Source organism: Oratosquilla oratoria, chromosome 9, assembly GCF_046742065.1.
Source record: "Oratosquilla oratoria isolate Oo_2021 chromosome 9, ASM4674206v1, whole genome shotgun sequence".
Classification (NCBI taxonomy): Eukaryota; Metazoa; Arthropoda; class Malacostraca; order Stomatopoda; family Squillidae; genus Oratosquilla; species Oratosquilla oratoria.
Window position 1 is genome coordinate 63,883,083 of NC_134785.1, and position 19,663 is coordinate 63,902,745.

The following is a 19,663-nucleotide window of genomic DNA, read 5'->3' on the forward strand; positions in this document are numbered from 1 at the left end:
TGTGTGTGTGTGTGTGTGTGTGTGTGTGTGTGTGTGTGTGTGTGTGTGTGTGTGTGTGTGTGTGTGTGTGTGTGTGTGCGCGCGCGCGTGTGTCTGTCTGTCTGTCTGTCTGTCTGTCTGTTTTTCTGTCTCTGTGTCTCTAATTCCTTGCTTAAGGTTCAAACAGCCAATGCGATTGGGACAAGGAGTCGCACGATATTCTTTTATGACTCGAATCTAATATCAGCTTAATTCTTTTTTTCCCTTTACTCTTCCTACGCTTTGCTACTCTCCCTTTTTTGTCACAGGTTATTGCGGAGGAAATAAATCTCTCGATAAGAGGCTTAAGGATGTCCCCTCCTTTTTGCATTTAGGCTTATTAGTTCCCGTGGCTTGTTTCCTTTCCGGGTGCGTGGGGACCTTTTTCTGAGCTTCTTTTGAGCCTCAAAGAGTCCGGCTCGAGACTTCTTCTTCTTCCCTCTTTGCCTCCGGGATTATCGTTGTCTGTGACCCGTCTTCTCAGTGCTTCTGAAAAAGTTCCCCCTCTCCATTTTTTTTTTTCTTTTTAATTTTTCATTTGTCTTTATTCATTTATTTGTTTGTTTACTTGGCTGCCTACCTGTTAATTTATTTGTGTATTTGTTTATCTTTGTTTATTTACTTGTTTATTTATTTATTTATCTACCAATGTATTTGTTTTGCTTAGGTTTGTGTGGTCTGTGACTCAAAATTTCATAATTTCGTATTAGATACCTTTAGAAAATTTAATTACTTCCCTTCTATCCATAGATTTCTTATTAAATTGTAACTCTTGTCTCTTCTCTGACACAATTCTTTAATCTTTACCTTCGTCCCCTTCTCTTGTGTTTCTCGCTGTCCGTGGCTTGCCTAAGCCATAGCCCAAATGGTCTCATTATCAACTAGTTGTCCATTGCTTTATATTGTATTTTAATATTCCCATAGACTTTATTCTATACAAAAAATATATGACATGGGCATATTATAAAGCTTAGAGCCAGTCTCTCTCAACCCAGAGATAATTTCTCCGTAGCTAAAATAGATCAGTTTAATGTATTAAAGTTCTCTTTAAAGAGAAACATAGAGAGAAAAAAAAGAGGGTGAGAGATCTTTGCTATAAATCTAGATGATGTTCGAATGTTCTCCTAATACTAGTTCATTTGAATTATGAATAGAATTAGCGAGCGAAATAATAGGATCATGGCATTAGTTAATGATCAATTTGTCTGTTCTGAGAACTACAATCTTTGCAAAATTATTTCACCAACCAAATGGAGTGCTGATATTTTATATTCATCTTCAAATCCATTTTAGCGAAGGTAAAAAAAAATAAAAAATACCCAGGAATCTGGTGCATTTACCTCTGGTTTTGCTTTATAAATACAGCAACGTTTTTTCTAATTGATGGTATATTTCTCTTTTTGAAAATGTAATTGTCAGTAGCTATATCAACTAAAACTTTATTCCAAGTGTGTCATTTAAAGGGGAAATATTGGTTAGTATCGGGCACTATTTGAACTGGTTTCTTTCTTTTAAAACACCGGAAAAGAAAAGGAAAAAAATATTATTAACAATAGATGATGATGGTGGTGATGGTGATGGTCATGATGGTGGTGATGATGGTGGTGATGATCATGATGGTGGTGATGATGGTGGTGATGAAGATGGTGATGATGGTGATGGTGACGACGATGACGATGATGACGATGACGACGATAACGACGACGACGGTGGTGATGGTGGAGGTGATGATGGTGGTGATGATGGTGATGATGATGACGATGATGATGATGACGACGACGACGATGGCGATGATGAATAATTATAATAATGAATTATGATGATAATAAAACATTACAACATAAATCAAATAGATGTATATATAAATGAATTAATGGATAAATAAATGCACCTCTGTATAACAAGGGCACCTTTCTCCATATAAGGGAGGTAACCAAATTCAAAGACACGCATCCACTCCCCCCCAATTCCACTCCCACCCTTTCCACTCCCATTTCTTAAAGAAAACGGGGAGAGGAGTAAGCCGTAACTGTCACAGAAAGAAAGAAAATAAAAAAAGTGATTTCTTAAAAATAAAATAAAAATAAAAATCTGAATTATATGCCCCTTTGCACCAATCACATCTACATCCATCGAAAACCGTAAACGAAGTAAAGGGAATATTCAAGGTCACCGCATAAGAAATAATATAATTTGAAAATACGCAAATAAATAGAATAACGTATAGTACAGTAAAAATGGGGAACTATAATATCGACAATCCATATCCACAACATTACATTGTGATCCTGGTACGTCTCGGCTTTCAACTTCCAATGAATGAAAATTGACTGATTGATTCGGTTTAACGTTGCGACCTAGAAAAGTGCCCCTTACATAGAATCATAGCATGGAATTCAATTAACCATACCCTTGGTCCAACTCGCTGGTGGCTGAATTCGAATCGCCGTAAGCAGCGACGTTTTAGTCCGCTCGGTCATTGAGTATCAAGAGGATATAACTGGTTTGAGAAATCGTAATGGGAAGTAGATATCCACGGACCTTTTCACCAACATGAACGAAAAAAAAAAAAAAAAAAAATCCCATACAATAAACATCAAAAGTCTAGGTGTCGTTCAATAGCCCCTTTCCTTAAAAAAAAAAAAAATAATAATAAAAAAAAATATATATATATATATATATATATATATATATGTATATATATATATATATATATATATATATATACACATGTATGTGATATATGATATATGCAGAAACACACTGAAACCAGGAAAAAGTAATATGATCACACCATGTCAACAATATAAACAAATATGCAGGTCATAATTTGATAAGCTCGTACCGACACAAGCCACCACACTTACACTTGTATATCAAAATGTATTGATCTGTAAACAAAGGCACTGAGATCGTTAGCACATACAAAGCATATAGACACAAGCATCATTATCATTAAATTCTATGGATGTTCTGAATAGTGAAAATCCTCGGGTACAAAACTCGGACTCACCAACCCACTCCAACGAAGTGGGAAGTGAGAAACCCCTTTAGGCCGATGTTTGGGTCGCCTCCCCGCCTGGCCAGCGCTATCGGGAACAAGCGCAAGAAGCACGCAGCGGCACCAGGAACCGTACTCACGACCAACTACTCATGAGTTCGACACGCTATTTACTGGGTTACCGTGCGTCCCTCCCCGGTACTACAGGTGCACAAAATAAATGAGTGAATAAATTAATTAATTAACAAGATTAAGAAAATTAGAAAAATAATTTAATAAACGAGGAACTAAATGGATAAATAAATTAATGAATAAATCGGATACTTGTTACGAGTTTTCACTCTGACATACTGGGTATTACAGTAGACACTACAAGTTTATATTTTATTGGTAACAGGAAAAACATACATAAGGATTTGTGTCTGTGTGTGTGGTTTTCTCTCCCTCTTCTCCCTCTCCCTCTCCCTCTCCCTCTCTCTCCCTCTCTCTCCCTCTCTTTCCCTCTCTCTCCCTCTCTCTCCCTCTCTCTCCCTCTCCCTCTCCCTCTCCCTCTCCCTCTCTCTCCCTCTCCCTCTCTCTCTCTCTTTCTCTCTTTCTCTCTCTCTCTCTCTCTCTCTCTCTCTTTCTGTGTGTGTATGTGTATGTCTATATGTATGTGTGTGATTCACCATGGTCTTGAATCACTTGCAGAACCCGTGATCAACATTTATTACCCTCCCGAATGAGAGAGAGAGCGTGTGTGTGTGTGTGTATGGGTATGTATGTGTGTGTGTGTGTGTGTGTGTGTGTGTGTGTGTGTGTTGTGTGTGTGTCTGTGTATCTATTATAGATTCTTCCCAGACATAGCATCTTATCTTTCCTTGGAGTTATCCACCTTGTTACACTTCAACACCAAAATTTCCCGTTCTTCTCAAGCCTTCAGAGCTTAGACCTGGCCATCCTGTCCAGCAACCAAGACAGGAGGGTTCTGTGACCACAATTCCCGGCATTTATCGGGAAACCGAACCCACGGCTAATACGCCAAGCACAATACCCCCAAACAGACATGCTGCTCACAACCATTACCTAAAACGTGACCCACAAGCACCATGCAATTGAAAAGCCATTAAAATAGTCTGCCGGGAATTGGAAAAAAAAAAGAGGAAATACAAGTTTATCCAGAAAGGTGAAAACGAAAGGAACTTTAACCAATTCGAGCGAGAGGCTGTCACAAGGATGAAACTGTCTTGGTTTGGTCAAAATTCAGAGGATCTACGCAGAGGTTTGTCAAAACAGAGACTCGGAAGCCTCAAAGGGACCTTCTTCAGGTGTAAAACCTTATTAGAGTTGTGCACGAAAGGGAGAGTTCCTCGCGATCGGTTCCCAATACTTGACTCTGCCCTCTATGGCCTTCGTCCTACCCTCCTCTTTTCCTCCTTCTCCTCCTCCTCCTCCTCCTTCTCCTCCTCCTCCTCCTACTCCTCCTCTTCCACCTCCTCCTCCTCCTCCTCCTCCTCCTCCTCCTCTCTCCTTCTCCTCCTTCTCCTCTTTCTCCTTCTCCTTTTCCTCCTCTTCCTACTCTCCCTCTTCCTCTTCTTTCTCCTTCTTCCCCTCCTCCTGCTCCTTCTTCTCCTCTTCTCCTCTCTCTCCTCCTTTTCCCCCTCCTCCTCTTTCTCTTCTTCCTCCTCCTCCGCTTCCTCTTCCTTTTCCTCCTCTTTCTCCTCTTCCTCCTCCTTCTTCTAAACTCCTCCTCTTCCTCCTCCTCCTCCTCCTCCTCCTCCTCCTCCTCTTCCTTCTCCTCCTCTTCATCCTCTTCCTCTTCATCCTCTTCATCCTCTTCATCCTCTTCATCCTTTTCCTCCTCTTTCTCCTCCTCTTCGACCTCAGCCACATATTTTGTGCTCCCTATTTTCTGTGTATGCATGTGTGTGTGTGTGTGTGTGTGTACATCTGTGTACATTGTATACATGTGTATGTGTGTGTGTGTACATTGTATACATGTGTGTGTGTGTGTGTGTGTGTGTGTGTGTGTGTGTGTCTGTGCGCGTTTGTGTACATCTGTGTGTGCGCGTGTGTGCGCGTGTGCGTGCGTGCGCGCGTTTGTGTGTGTGTGTGCGTGTTTGTGTGTGTGTGTGTGTGTGTGTGTGTGTGTGTGTGTGTGTGTGTGTGTGTGTGTGTGTGTGTGTGTGTGTGTGTGTGTCTATGTGTGTGTGTCTGTGTCATATAAAAGCTCTAGAGGCCTTCCACATACGGCATCTCCAAAGAATCCTGCACAAATCTGAAGCATTGAAACACTTCTATTAAAGCAACAGCTCCAATGGGTGGGTCACGTCATTCGCATGCTTGAGACTTGCCCTAACAAATTCTTTGCGGGCAACTACCTGATACGCGTCGCTGTGTAGAGGGGTCAGAAAAAAACGCTGTACGAGTAAAGGTCAATTAAAAAGAAAAAAAAAAACCACTCCAACTGATCTCGAAATCATCGGCAGGCAAGAAGAGATTAGCTCAGCAATGAAATTTTTTCCACCTGATCCAGATCTGACTTGCCCGGAGTGTGGAAGAATATCTGGGTACAAAATAAGGTTCCACAGTAGATTCCACTGGCAACAGCTACAAAGACCTCAGGATCACCGCCCAACTTCATTCAAACCATCTCACCTCACCGGAGCACTGTCGTAGTCGATCACCGACGGACCACCCTAAGTAAATGTGTGTGTGTGTGTGTGTGTGTGTGTGTGTGTGTGTGTGTGTGTGTGTGTGTGTGTGTGTGTGTGTGTGTGCACGCGCGTGGCTGCGTCTGCGTGCCTACTTGTGTGTGCCTGCGTGTGTGCGTGTATGTGTTTGTGTACATATGTGCGTGCGCGCCCGCGTCTGTGTGTGTGTGTGTGTGTGTGTGTGTGTGTGTTTGTGTGTGTGTGTGTGTGTGTGTGAGTGAGTGTGATATCGATATAAGATTGACCCATAGAAAAACCCATAGGCTCCGCAGCCAATTAACATCGCTTGGTCGTATAAAGAAGAATCTTAAAAGAGCATTTATCCCGGAAGGATAAAGAACTGGATCGAGGTCGGTGATCACTACTGGAAAGTCAAGAGATCGACTCGGAACCTCTTCATCTTCTGCGCACCTGACATTGTGAAAACAGTTCGGGTTAGATTGATTTTCTCATTATATATATTGAACCTTGCTGCCCAAGGCGAATGCTATTTGAAGTGAAAGCCTTCATTAACTGATGTGTAGATATCTATCTCCTTTCATCAGATCAATGGATATCAGTTCACATATCTATCTATATACATATAGTTCTTCCCCTGTATAAGGGAGTTAGCCAACTCCAAGGGAGTATAACCACTTCCACCTGATTCACTCTCCTCCCAATCCACTCCCATCCACCACTGCTTCCTCCCATCCTTCTTACCTCCTTGTGGATAAAAAGTCATCTCTGACCTCTGCCCACTGTCCTGGGTCAGAAGCAATGCAGCAAGACATAGTACATATAACAGCAAGACGCCTTTATTTAATTGGGGACCACCTCCCCCTCTCCGTCTCCTTATGCGGAAAATAGAGAAGACGGGGAGAAATCCCTTCGGACTGTGTCAAAATATCATTCACACATAACCTAACCCTTCCACCCCCTATCCCTCACCCACTCCCTCCCTTGTATCACATTATCATTTATACACAGCCATTCTCCACTCACCCCTATCTTCTGCCTTCTCTAATCCTTGCCTTCTAATAACCCGTCTTTGGTATTGACTGCACGTTATTGCGCGGAATGAATTGCTCATTATCTTGCAGCCGATGCTTTATGGAATATATGGGTCACCCCAACGGACCAGAGCCTCGCATTTCTACTCATAGAGAAATAATGCTATTTTTTGTACTGCGAATGTCCTTCCGTTATGCTGTCACATTCTTAATGCTGTCTTGTACGACTTCTTTGATTTTATAATTTCATTTTCATCTCTGTCCCTTGTGAAAGGGGAAAAGAATACTGCCACAGATTTTCCCCAATCGGGTCATAAAAGGCGGCTAAAATATGGTGGAGTGGTGGGACTAGGTACCCTGCTCTCTCTAACCCTATTCCAATTCATACTTACATATTCAAATATATACCAGGGTCTAAGATCCATTCACTATCTAATGTGTTGAGATTTTATTTCATGTGATCTAGATATGTCAATGTCAATTTCATTTACATTCATTTAAATAGCTACCGGGTGGCTTTATTCAGGTGAAGAAAACTCCTCGTACAAAAGGGGAGTTCTTTTGATCGATTAGTAAAAGAAAGATGTCTACTTACGTATGAAGTATCAGCAAAACATTTCTATTAGTTTAATAACAAACTTTTATCTACAAAGGGTCTCTAGCTATCTGCTTTTGGCAGATAGCCATCCAAGGCATACATCCATCCCTACCCATCTCAATATCCTTCGTCATCCGTTTGTTTCCCTTTTATCTTAGCCCCTCGTGGATGATGGGTCATCCCTGGCTCCCGCCCACTGCCTAAGTCAGAAGCAATGCAGGAGGACAGGGCACTTCCATTGCAGGGCCAAAGGGTTTACCCCCTCGAAGGCTCAATTATGATTATCTTTATTCCTCAGAAGATTAAACGTTTCTTCCCGACGTATAGTATCGTTTGGCGTATAAAGTGTAAGGACATAACACTGAACAATAGATTAATACATCAAAGAAAAACGTATGTAAACCAAATAGTGAAAGGGCCGAATATAGAAGCTGCTATTGATCATTGGCCCAAGAATCTTCAAGCGTACCTCGAGGCATCTATAATTACGTTATTGGAGGAGAACTTAAGATGTAAAGGGTTTGTTTGCCTTTATATTTCCTATCATGAGCAAGATTGACGTCATGTTGTTACGTCATAATGAACATTTTTCATAATTTCCTCGAACTATTGTGAGTCAAACGTAGCTGAAGGGCGACACTCCTGCGGTGGAAAGAAGGTGCAGACTCTCTCTCGAAGACCTGATCCAAAAGGCCTCACAGCCAAGGGGAAGGAGGACGGTTTGGTCTTCGACGAAGTATCGGAAACCGTTGGGAATCAAACCCGGGACTTGATTGGTGTTTAGGTAATTGCTCAAAGAGGCAGATTCGGCAACAAAAGGAACTTTGAGGACGGGCAGAGGGGCGTACTCGAATAATTGTGTCAATCAAGGGCAGAACACGTTTGCAGGAGACTCGGTAGAGTCTTGGGCAGGAGGAGAGGGGGAAACCTCAAAGCTGAAAGCGAGGCGTTCAGGAAAAATAACGGGAATGCTGCTGTTTCTTCTTCCTCTTCTTCTTCCTCTTCTTCTTCTTCCTCCTCTACCTCGTCTTCTTCTTCTTCTTCTTCTTCTTCTTCTTCTTCTTCTTCTCCTCCTTCTTCCTAGTTACAACGACTTCTAAATGGTCTTTCTTTAACTGAAGGTAGTCACATCATTATACCCAAATAAACCTGAATCGGGAATACATGTGTATAGTTACACAAACACACACTGTACATACATTGTATATATATATATATATATATATATATATATATATATATGTGTGTGTGTGTGTGTGTGTGTGTGTGTGTGTGTGTGTGCGTGTGTGTGTGTGTGTATATGCATGTCTATATAGATGGAAAGGCAGCAGGAAGCAGAAGAACGCGTAATACTTCAAGAACATTTCAATCGTACGCTGCCAAAGCCATCCCCACCTTGGAGACCGCGTGTCCAAAGATCATGAAAGATGAGTGTGATGGACTAAAAGGCGTTCGAGAACCTATACATTTCAAACTTTTTTTGGAACTGCTTAAATTCGCGCATTTTTAAAAAGGTGTTAAAAGAGATGAGATAAAGAAAAATATACAATTATCTCAACTCAGTAATGCTATGAATAATGTCGACGTTTTTATTCCATATATTCTAAATAGCCTACTTATAGAATACAGTGCGTATAAATATTTGTGTGGGTATGTGTATATATGTGTATTAATGTACTATATGAACACATGTATACATTGTATATGCATAAGTGTATGTATGCATAATTATGTATGTTTATATACATATGATTTATGTATGTATATATGTATGTTCATGTATATATGTATATTTGCATGTCTATATGTGCGTGTATATATGTATGTATGCTTACGCATGTGCATACATGTGTATATAAATATTCATATATAGTAAGAGAGAACGAAAGAGAGAAATAGCAAAACTCGTGTTCATTCTCCAAAGATAACATGAGGGAACAGTGTAAGTGATAACTGATGTAGCGGCAACGAGGAAGAGAGGAGTGAGGGGAAAGGACACGGGGGGGAAGGTCCGAGAGAGAGAGAGAGAGAGAGAGAGAGAGAGAGAGAGAGAGAGAGAGAGAGAAGGGGGGGGTCGGGTAGATCGCCGGCAGGACAAAGGTGTTGTCATAGAAACGCCAAGACAAGCGGAGGATATTGTTGAGTGGGAGGAGGAGACAAAGAGGAAACGACGGGAAGCGGAAAGGATGAAGAAACTAGAGGAGAAGTAGCTGAATGGGAATTGAAAGTCGTTCCAGGAGGTACAGACGCAGTAAGAAAAGGAGAAACTACTGGAAGAAGGGAAGGTATAGGAGGAAAAATTGGAAGAGGTAGGAGAGGAAGGGTGGTGGATGAGAGTGGAATGGATGGAAGGAGGTACGTGGCTTTGACTTGGCTACCTCCCACATGAGAGGGAAAAAGCTCTTAGTGCATATGCATATATATATATATATATATATATATATATATATATATAATATATATATATATATATGTACATATATATATATATATATATATATATATATATATATAATGTGTGTGTGTGTGTGTACACACACACACACACACACACACACACACACACATATAAATATATATATATATATATATATATATATATATATATAAACATATATATATATATATAATAGATAAAGGAGAGGCTGAGGAATAGAAAGACAATCGAAAAGGGGTCGAATCTCTACTTATGTAATTTTAGCCAATTCAATATACGTCAAGATTTGCAAGGACATAAACACTCAGTGCCAACATGCCCCCCCCCCCCCCAAGGGAAAAAAAAACATACAACGAGAAAACCGTGGGATCAAAGCCGGCGTTTTTTATTTGCGTGTTTCGAGTTGCCAACTCCCCACCCCCCAATTTGTTTTTTTATTTACCTATGCCTATGTTTTTATTTATTTTATTCATTATTATTTATATTATCATTTTTATTAATTTTATTTTATTTATCTTTATTATATTTTTTCGCATCCGAGGTTTTTAAAATGCTCAAACGCTTTGACAACATCAATGTCGAAGATTACTTCTTAATAGACCAATCAAATACAAGAAGACGTCACGATTTTAAAGTAATTGGGAAAAGATTTTCCTCGAATGAAAGTAAGCATTTCTTCTTTAACCGGGTTGTTAATGCATGAAATTCGTTACCTTCCACTGTCGTTGAAATTAACATAGCAACAACATTTAGAAATCGCCTAGATAAATACTTAGACTCTAATCCGCAAATAAAATATCATCCCTTGCAATAAAAGATCTGATACCCCGGCATTTAATTGTAATTGGATAAAATAGTGGTAGCAGTAGTGTTAGCTCATCTTCTATCGCTAAGTTACCCTGTTTTCTTAACTGTAGCTTAGCATAGTAAACACAAACAGCTTCGTTAGGACCAGTAGGTCTGCTGTTGCTTGTTCTTTCTTTGTGTTCCTTTTTTTGTTGACCTAGTTATGGACCAAAAGGTCTCCTGTCGTCATGCTCCGCCTTTGTAATCCTTTGTAAGATAAAAACAATAATAGTAATAAATAAATAAATAAATGAATAAGAGGATCAAAGGAGACAAGGTAATGGTGAGGTATCTGAAGAAGGACTATAAACGGCTTCCCCTAGCCCATGCTGTACCGAGGGACAATTTTTGTTGCGAGCGGTTTTATTCCAATAGTTAACCTAAACCTAACCTAACCTCACTATACCTATGTTATAGGCATCGTATTTGTTTTATTCTGGTTAAAGCAAGTTTATTCTATCCAGATGTTTGGAACATGGAAAGAGAGTGAACAGAGTAAAAATGTAATAGGCCTGTGGAGAGAGACAGGGAGTGAAGAATATGGAGAGGGGGAGGATGGGGTAGGGATGGAGAGGAGGAGGGAGGGAGGGAGAAAGGGAGGGAGGCAGAGAGAGAGAGAGAGAGAGAGAGAGAGAGAGAGAGAGAGAGAGAGAGAGACGAGGAAAGAAACAAAGGTAAAGATCAAGCTTACACTCAAGAGCGTTCTCTACTAATAGGAGCTCGTTTCCTGGAAATGCAAATTAGCTGACAGAAAATGGATAAGAAAAAAATACGAGAAGACAAGAAGGTTACCGACTTTCATTACGACTGTAGTTTTCAGATATTTAAATCTGGCTGGCGCAAGAAAGATTTTTTTTTTTTTAGCTAAGGAGTCGTCCCATGATGTGGAGTGCCTCAAGGCTCTCTCGGCACCTTCGTCTCTTTTTGTATTAACCAATTATTCAATTAATTAATTGGTTAAAGAATAAACTGAACAGTTAATTTATATATTAATCGTATTGTTATTTATTCAATTATTTATTCATTCATTTTTTTATTTGTTTATACATTTATTTATCTTTTCATTTATGTATTCATATATTAATTTATTCATTAATATATTTTGTTATTTTCGTCCTATATTATTTGATCTCCTTCTTTTAATAAAACGTAATGTACCACTACTATTGCATTGCTTCAGGTGTGATTCATATCACACAACAAAAATTCGCAAAAAGAAATATTTGAAGAAAAAAAAGTTGAATGAGACATAACCGCAGGCAATTTATATTTTCCCGTAATTAACTTGCAGTAGAAGATATACAGCGGAAAGTTGATTAAAACCTAAAATATCACGAAACAAATGTGGGTCCTTTGATAAGAAGAAAACTATGTTAGGTCTTTAGAGTGTTGGAATCAAGACTTAAGAAACATAGAAACACGCAATACATGATGATGGTGCTATGGTTTAACGTCACAAACTCCCCCCTATCGGAAGGCTAGGACGGTGCCCCTCTCAGAGGACTTTGTAGCGTGGAATTTAATGGATCATGTTCTTGGTTAAACTTCGCCGGTGACAGGATTCGAACCGGCCATCCCCACGACCTTCGCCGCAAGAAACGACGCCCTAACCCGCTCAGCCACACACACACACACACACACACACACACACACACACACACACACACACACACACACACACACACACACACACACACACACACACACACACATATATATATATATATATATATATATATATATATATATATATACATATATATATGTTAACTAGACAAAAGGAAAGTTTATTCTCTTGGCCGTCTTTTATTCATGGGTATTCAGATTACATGCAGCAGAAAACTGTGGAAGCAGATAGGTAAAAGGAGAATCCTTTGCTGTTGAAAACATAATAACAAAGCTAGATCAAGATTATTGATGATAGAAATACAATGAACGAACAACTACTGATGAGCATGGAAGAGTCACGAACAATCAAACAAAGAGACGGAGAAAAAAATAAAAGCTAATGTAAGGAAAGAAAATACAAAGAACGAGAGAAAAAAAAGACAACAACACAATGGAATGAAACGAAGGAAGAGCCGAGCAAAATAGATGAGAATGGATGTGTGTAACAGGAAAATGTAAACAAAGAGACTGAAAGAAAAGAAAGATACTCGAAATCGAAGGTATTGGAATATAGCGACAGATATGAGCAGGTAAAAGTCTGAAGAACAAAAGAGAAACCGATCAAACGCTGAGAACGAAAATCCTGTGATGGAAAATCCGATGAAGAGTGCATATCACAAAACGAAATGGAGTAGAGAAGGAGCGGGGAAAGAAAAGAGAAAGATCAAGACTCTGCCTCCAACGTTCAGTATGGCTAATTACTTTGTTTTCTGGTGATTCGGGACAAAGAGAGAGAGACTGCAAGAGATAACGATAGAGACTGAGCGAGAGGAGATTTTATCTCAAGACAGATTAATACAGAGAGATCCCGGAAACAAGAGAGATAGATAAATATATCTAGGTTCCTCTAGTTTCTGTTTCCTTCACCTAACCATCCTTGGCAACGGGAGAGAGAAGTGAGGGGCAGAGGTGATGGAGAGAGAGCGAGAGAGAGGTGAGAGGAATAGGTGACACACACGTGACCCTCGCTACAACGGCTTGTCACCTAGGTGCCACAATTTAATATCCTACGCCTAACAACGCGGAAGACTCGATGTGAAGCGCGTATCACGTACTACAAGAGATTTTAGAATATATTTAAACCAAGGACTTGGAGAACTAGATAGACGCCCTAGCTATAGTGATACTTTTAGTAGGCTCATTTCAACCTAATAGTACACGATTTTATTCACTCATGGGATTTGATTGAACACAATGGGATCTTAATTCAAAAAGATTGACCCCCCCGGGTGTGTACTCCTTCTTGGAATAAATTGTTTAATATTAGCTAGGATAATATCTGTAGGAGACGTCATAGTATCATCATAAGGTGAATAGTTGTATTTTCATCGTGTATTTAAAAAAATAAATAAATTTATAAATAAAAATTCATAGTTATTATTTTTTTCATTTTTCAAATTTGGGTGAAATTCTCCCGGGTTAACCTTTCACGTTAGCAAAACAGAGGGTAACTAGTCTAGGGTTAATTAACGAGGTGATCAGGTCTCGCTCCTTCCACAAAGATAAAGGTCCGAATGTTAGGGCATGGTGGGTGTCAGGTGATAGTACCTTAAGCATTATGTTATGGCTAACACAAGGAGATTTTCACTTTTTATAGGACTCGCGACCTTAGAGAAGGTATCAATACTATCAGCGTCATCCTTCTCGAAACGGTGACTCAGTTTTCAAGATTCTGCCGTACCCAATGCCTTGAGATTTCATCTGAGATAAAGTCATCATATTTCAAGTTAAAGAGCGGGGGACTAGGTGGAAACCATTTTTGGAACGGGTAGTTGGTGAGAATGATAGACTTCTCGCTCAGGCAGTCGATAATAATACAGTGCAAGCTTCGATTAGTCTGCTACTTAACAGAAACTTAAGGGATGAATGTGATATTCCTGACGGTGGTCGAAATAAAGGAAAATTACCACCGTGTACGATAGATTTATTCAAAATAGACTATAATCCTCTTTATACCAAGAGTATGAAATCCAAGTTTTAATAACTCGCCAATTCACTCTGGTGGATCATGGGGTGCGCGTGGAGTCCCCTCCGCTATTTGTACAAAGGATTACAAGCCTCTTCATTGTTGACAATCCGGTGACAGTTCTAGTTGCTAATTTTTTATATAGGTAACAAATAGATGATAGGATAAAGGTAACGGTAGCGCAGGCAAAGGTGTACACAAACATAAGCAGATGCAAATCAGTAGATAGATGCCTCGGAAACCACAACACTTTTGAGAATTATTAGGTACATCTTGCTCTCTGTCATTCTTGGTTTTACCTTTTCTATCATCTAAACTTCTTTATTACCCTCTACTCTTATGTCAGATCCTATTTCATCTTTCCTTCTGTCGTCATGTCCATCAGAAAGTATATGAAAAATTAGTTCCTCTTTTGTGGTTCCCAGTAGCTCAACGTACAGTACAAAAGTCACATTTCACTCTATCTTCATTACCTTGTTCTAAAAAGCGCCCAGTTTCAGTTTCTCTCCCCCATAATTCAGCCAATATTTTGATAAATTCTGAAAACAGCCTATCAATATTAATATACTGTTGTATTGTATGTAATCTCTACATCAATAAATTATTCACATACTCTTCTCTCAGATATTCAGACTTTCTAGGAAAACACTTAATACACATCCTCATCCATTATTAAATATATTTGTTCTTCCTCCGCCTTTCTGTTTCTTTCAAAAGTTATACAGAGGAACATTGTTCGTGGGCTCACTTACACGTGAGCCACAACAATAAGGCTTCCGGATCAATTATTATTATTAACTTACTCGCCTATCCCTTCTGGACACCTCTGCAGTATGCCTCCATGTATCTTCGCTGTGCCTCCCTTCACTCCTACTACCCACTCACTACCAGTGGAGGAAAATTGAGTTCTCTTGTTTGACCATCTCCTGTTAGTTATCATATTACGCCAACTCTGCATCCTCGTTCCTCTTGACGAACTCCGATCTGTCCTTACTCATCAATCTTCTAATTTTTCTATTTTTTTAAACCTTCTCCTTAGCTTACTTTACAACATTCCCTCCTCCTCAACATTTCCTCGTTTTCACTCTCCTCTTTTAGCTTCTGCTATTGATCATTCTCCTATCTTTACTTTCGTTCTCCCTTCCCCTTTATTTCCTCATTTCTCATCTTCCACCTTCCTCTCCTTCGACTTCTCCCTTCATTTACCTCCGACTCTTCTTCTCCTATTCTTCTTTTTCCTTCTCTTGCTGCTCCTCTTTCTCGTGTCTCTGCGTCACATTGTGGTCAATGCGATAACGTCTGTCAGAGAGGGAGCAATCCATTTCCCATCTGGTTATCGGTCCCACTCGTCGGCGTTCACGTCGTCCTCGTTGTCCTCCTTGGCCCTAGACCAACCGAACTCTCGTACTCTTTCGTTCTCACTGCTCCTTTTCGCCGGAGCAGAGGCTGACAAGGAGGGAAGTTCGTGAAAGGTGGCACTCAGATCAAAACCACCACTACCATCTTTTTGGCCTTTTTGGTCTTTTTGGTCTTCTTGGTCTTAGTCTCCTTGGCTTTCTTGGCCTTCTTGGCCTTCTTGGTCTTTTAAGTATGTTTGGTCTTTTTGGTCTTCTTGGTCTTTTTGGTCTTGGGCTTCTTGGTCTTTTTGGTCTTTTTGGTCTTTTTGGTCTTCTTGGTCTTCTTGGTCTTTTTGGTCTTCTTGGTCTTGGTTTTCTTGGCTTTCTTGGTCTTCTTTACCTTCTTGGTCTTTTAAGTATGTTTGGTCTTTTTGGTCTTTTAAGAATACTTGGTCTCTTTAGTCTTTTTTGTCTTTCGGTTATTTGATGGTCTTGGTCTTATTGGTCTTCTTCTTCCTCTTCTTCTTTCTCTATATCTTTTTCCTCTTTTTTCTCTTCTTCCTCTGCCTGTACCCACTGATCTCTCTCTGTCTCTCTTACACACACACATTCCAAAGGTCATTAGGGTCATTGTGAAGGTGTCATTCCGTTTTATGGAAGATTTTAACATCCAACAAAGTCGATGCTTGCAAGCTATGTAGAATATTCACTTTAATCAAAGTAACACCAGACAACAAATTAAAATGACTAATTGAAATACCAAATATTGTGAAATCTGTGGAAAATGTTTTTTAGTTTTGATGAACGTTTTATTAGAAAAACTTCTTAATACTCTATATACAGAAATGTGTGAGTAGGAACTTTTATATAGAGATAGAATGGTAACTGAATTAATATTTCATGGAAAACATGATTATATTTCAATTAACTTCTTACAACGTTAATTCAGTGTTATAGAATTACAGAAAAAAACGTACCACTTAAGTGTTTATTTAATAATTTCTCACCAACCCCATGTCAGCGTCCTGGGGAGCGATTAGTGTACCCTGAGGCACTTCGCGCTAAAGTGGCGCATCAGTCCCGAAGAACTATTTTCATTACCCAATTGGAAGGAAAGAGAAAAGGCTAAAAAGATAATCCCGAGAGACCCACTCCGGGCAGAACACCAAGAAGAACGTTGCAATTGCCAACTGCTGATATAAGAAGTTTCTTGAAATTTATTTTTCTAGGAATTCAAAGGCGTAGACAGACAGAGAAAAGGAAGAAGGTTCAGAGACTACCACCTCCCCTTTATAGGAAATATAATTGGTTATATAAAGCAGATTAACTCACTACCATAACAGAATACGTCAATTCCATTATGACAAATGACAAACAAGTAAGAAATCCCTATCTGCCTGAAAGTCTGATTACAGGACTTGAGTAGGCAGAAATGTGTATGCAATACGTCTCGATACTGAAGGAGTTCAGTTATCAGATAGAATTCTTCCGGAATTAACTTCATTTTGCTCTGTTCTAGACAACTTTACTCCTCTGGTGATGTGAATTTGGTACGAAAATGTTCTTGATTGAAGGGTCCATTTCTTTAACTTTCGTTGACGTCCTAAGATCAAAGACACTTGAGTGCATTGTGACTAAAGGACATTATTTTCCGCTTTTCTTAGTGCTCTACAAAGTTCCTTTTCATGTGTCTGATATGATGAGATTTTGTTCGGCTCTAAGAAAGACGGATATATATATATATATATATATATATATATATATATATATATATAAATATATATATATATATATATATAATGTGTGTGTGTGTGTGTGTGTGTGTAGATTTGCTGTACTTCTCTAAATACTGCATAAACACAAAGGTAAAAAACTTCAGAAGTTATGACTTCTTGTCCCTGGACATGACGAAAACCTCTGAACCAATCCATCAGGCTAGAGGAATTGGTTTCGATAATCGCAATTCTTCCCTTTTCAACAAATAAAAGCAGTGTGTGTGTGTGTGTGTGTGTGTGTGTGTGTGTGTGTGTGTGTGTGTGTGTGTGTGTGTGTGTGTGTGTGTGTGTGTTAATACAATAGTAGTCGATAAGAAGACTTCCTTAATTCTAAACTGATAAACATGCGCTGAATGTCCTTATGACTCCAGCGCATGGCTAAAGGCCTTAACTCGTATAAATCGATTAATCACAAATAAAACCGTTCAACCTCAGCCATGATACTTCAACAGTGTTATAGTTTACTTGGTCTGTACTTCCTCACCTTTATGATTTCCTTTTATTTCCTTTTTCATAACTATTGTAGCAAAAAGGAAATTATAGTTAATTATAGTACATAGATAGGGACTTTTAGATGGGTAGTAGTTATTGAGTAAATAAAGTTAATGGCTCTGTTATCTATATTCCTGAACTGTTTAAGTGCATTTGGTATCAACCAAGAATTTTCGAAAAATCTTTCTAGGAATTTTGGGATCAACTGACAAGATCAATATTGATACAAGTAGATTAGTATTGTTAGTAGATATTTAAGTAGTTTTTGTGCATGGGTACTTTAACTCTGGTAGCACCAATTCAGTATCAACTAAGAATATTCTAACGTCTTTCTAGGAAGTTTGGGGTCAACCTGACAAGATCAATATTGATACAAATAGAGTACCATTGTTAGTAGATGTTTAAGCTGTTTATTGTGCACGGGTACTTTACCTCCAATAGCAGCAAAGGAAGAAAACGGGATAAGGTACTCAAGGAACTTAGCACCTAAAGGTGGCGACACACTAGCCATTTCTTAATAGCATGCTATTTGCTTTTGCTACTTAGTTTGGCTAGAAACTACTTTGGTTACGATTTTTCGTGTTTTAAAATTCTAAATGTCAATTTATTCTTGCGTCATATAGTGAGAAGCTGAATGATGAGCTAAGAGAAGTTAAATCTAGAATACGAATGCTAGACACATTCTTGTGATATTCTTAAGGAAGTCTAGAATACTCGTATTGTAACCAAAGTCGTTTGTACTCAAATGCAGTAGCAAAAGCAAGTAGCATGCTATTTTAGTGTGACACCACATTAGGTAAATTGGACATAAGTGGCTTCTGTTGTAATGCAAGTGGCGTTCTTGCAGAAATGTATTCGATGCTTCTTTGGCGTCAGAACGGTTGCAGCGAACAGCTCTCGAAGGAGAAGAGGAGGTAGACACAGTTTAATTTCGTAACACGTAGGGCCTCTTATTTCCAGAGCAAAATCTTTAACTAAACATGTTCACACCTTTCACGTGAGGGTATTTGAAAACAAATTTATTTGTTCAAGTTGTTACAGATTTCCTTTCTTATTGTTCTACTGACGTGAATTATTTTCATCTACAATTTGGTAATTGATCCGCTTTTAAAAGCAAAGATTAAGGATTCTATTGTATTGGTGTTTTTTTCAATAAAGGTTATTTTTGGGTTGCTTTACAAATCATCATTGGCAAACTTCGTGTTAATGCATATATTGTGTAATGTCTTTGAAACACTCGATATACAGTGGGCCGCGTGGTAGCCTATTGGGTATCGTGTCAAACTCTTGAGCAGATAGTCGTGAGTTCGATTCCTGGGACCCACTCGTGCTCCTTACATTGATTCCCGACATATTTTGCCAGGTGGGGTGGTAACTCCAATCTTCGCAAAAAATAAATAAATAAATAAATAAATAAATAAATAAATATAAATAAGAATAAATAAAAATAAATAAATAAATAGATAAATAAATAAATAATAATAATAATAATGATAATAATAGTAATAATAATAATCGGCGGGTTGCCGCAACTGACATGGATTGGCCTAGTAGGGGTTTTTCACTTCTCACTTCCTGCTTCGTGGGAGTGGGATGATGAGTTTTGATATACACCATATATACATATATATACTGTATATATATATATATATATATATATAATATACTGTATATATATATATATATATATATATATATATATATATATAATATAATATAATACGTACTGGGACAACTTTTTTTGAAAAAATAAAAGAATTATTACAATGCCTTCGGTGATATCAGTAATAAAACCGTATAAAAGGTTTACTAAAATCTAGCTTTATTGGAGTCAAACTTT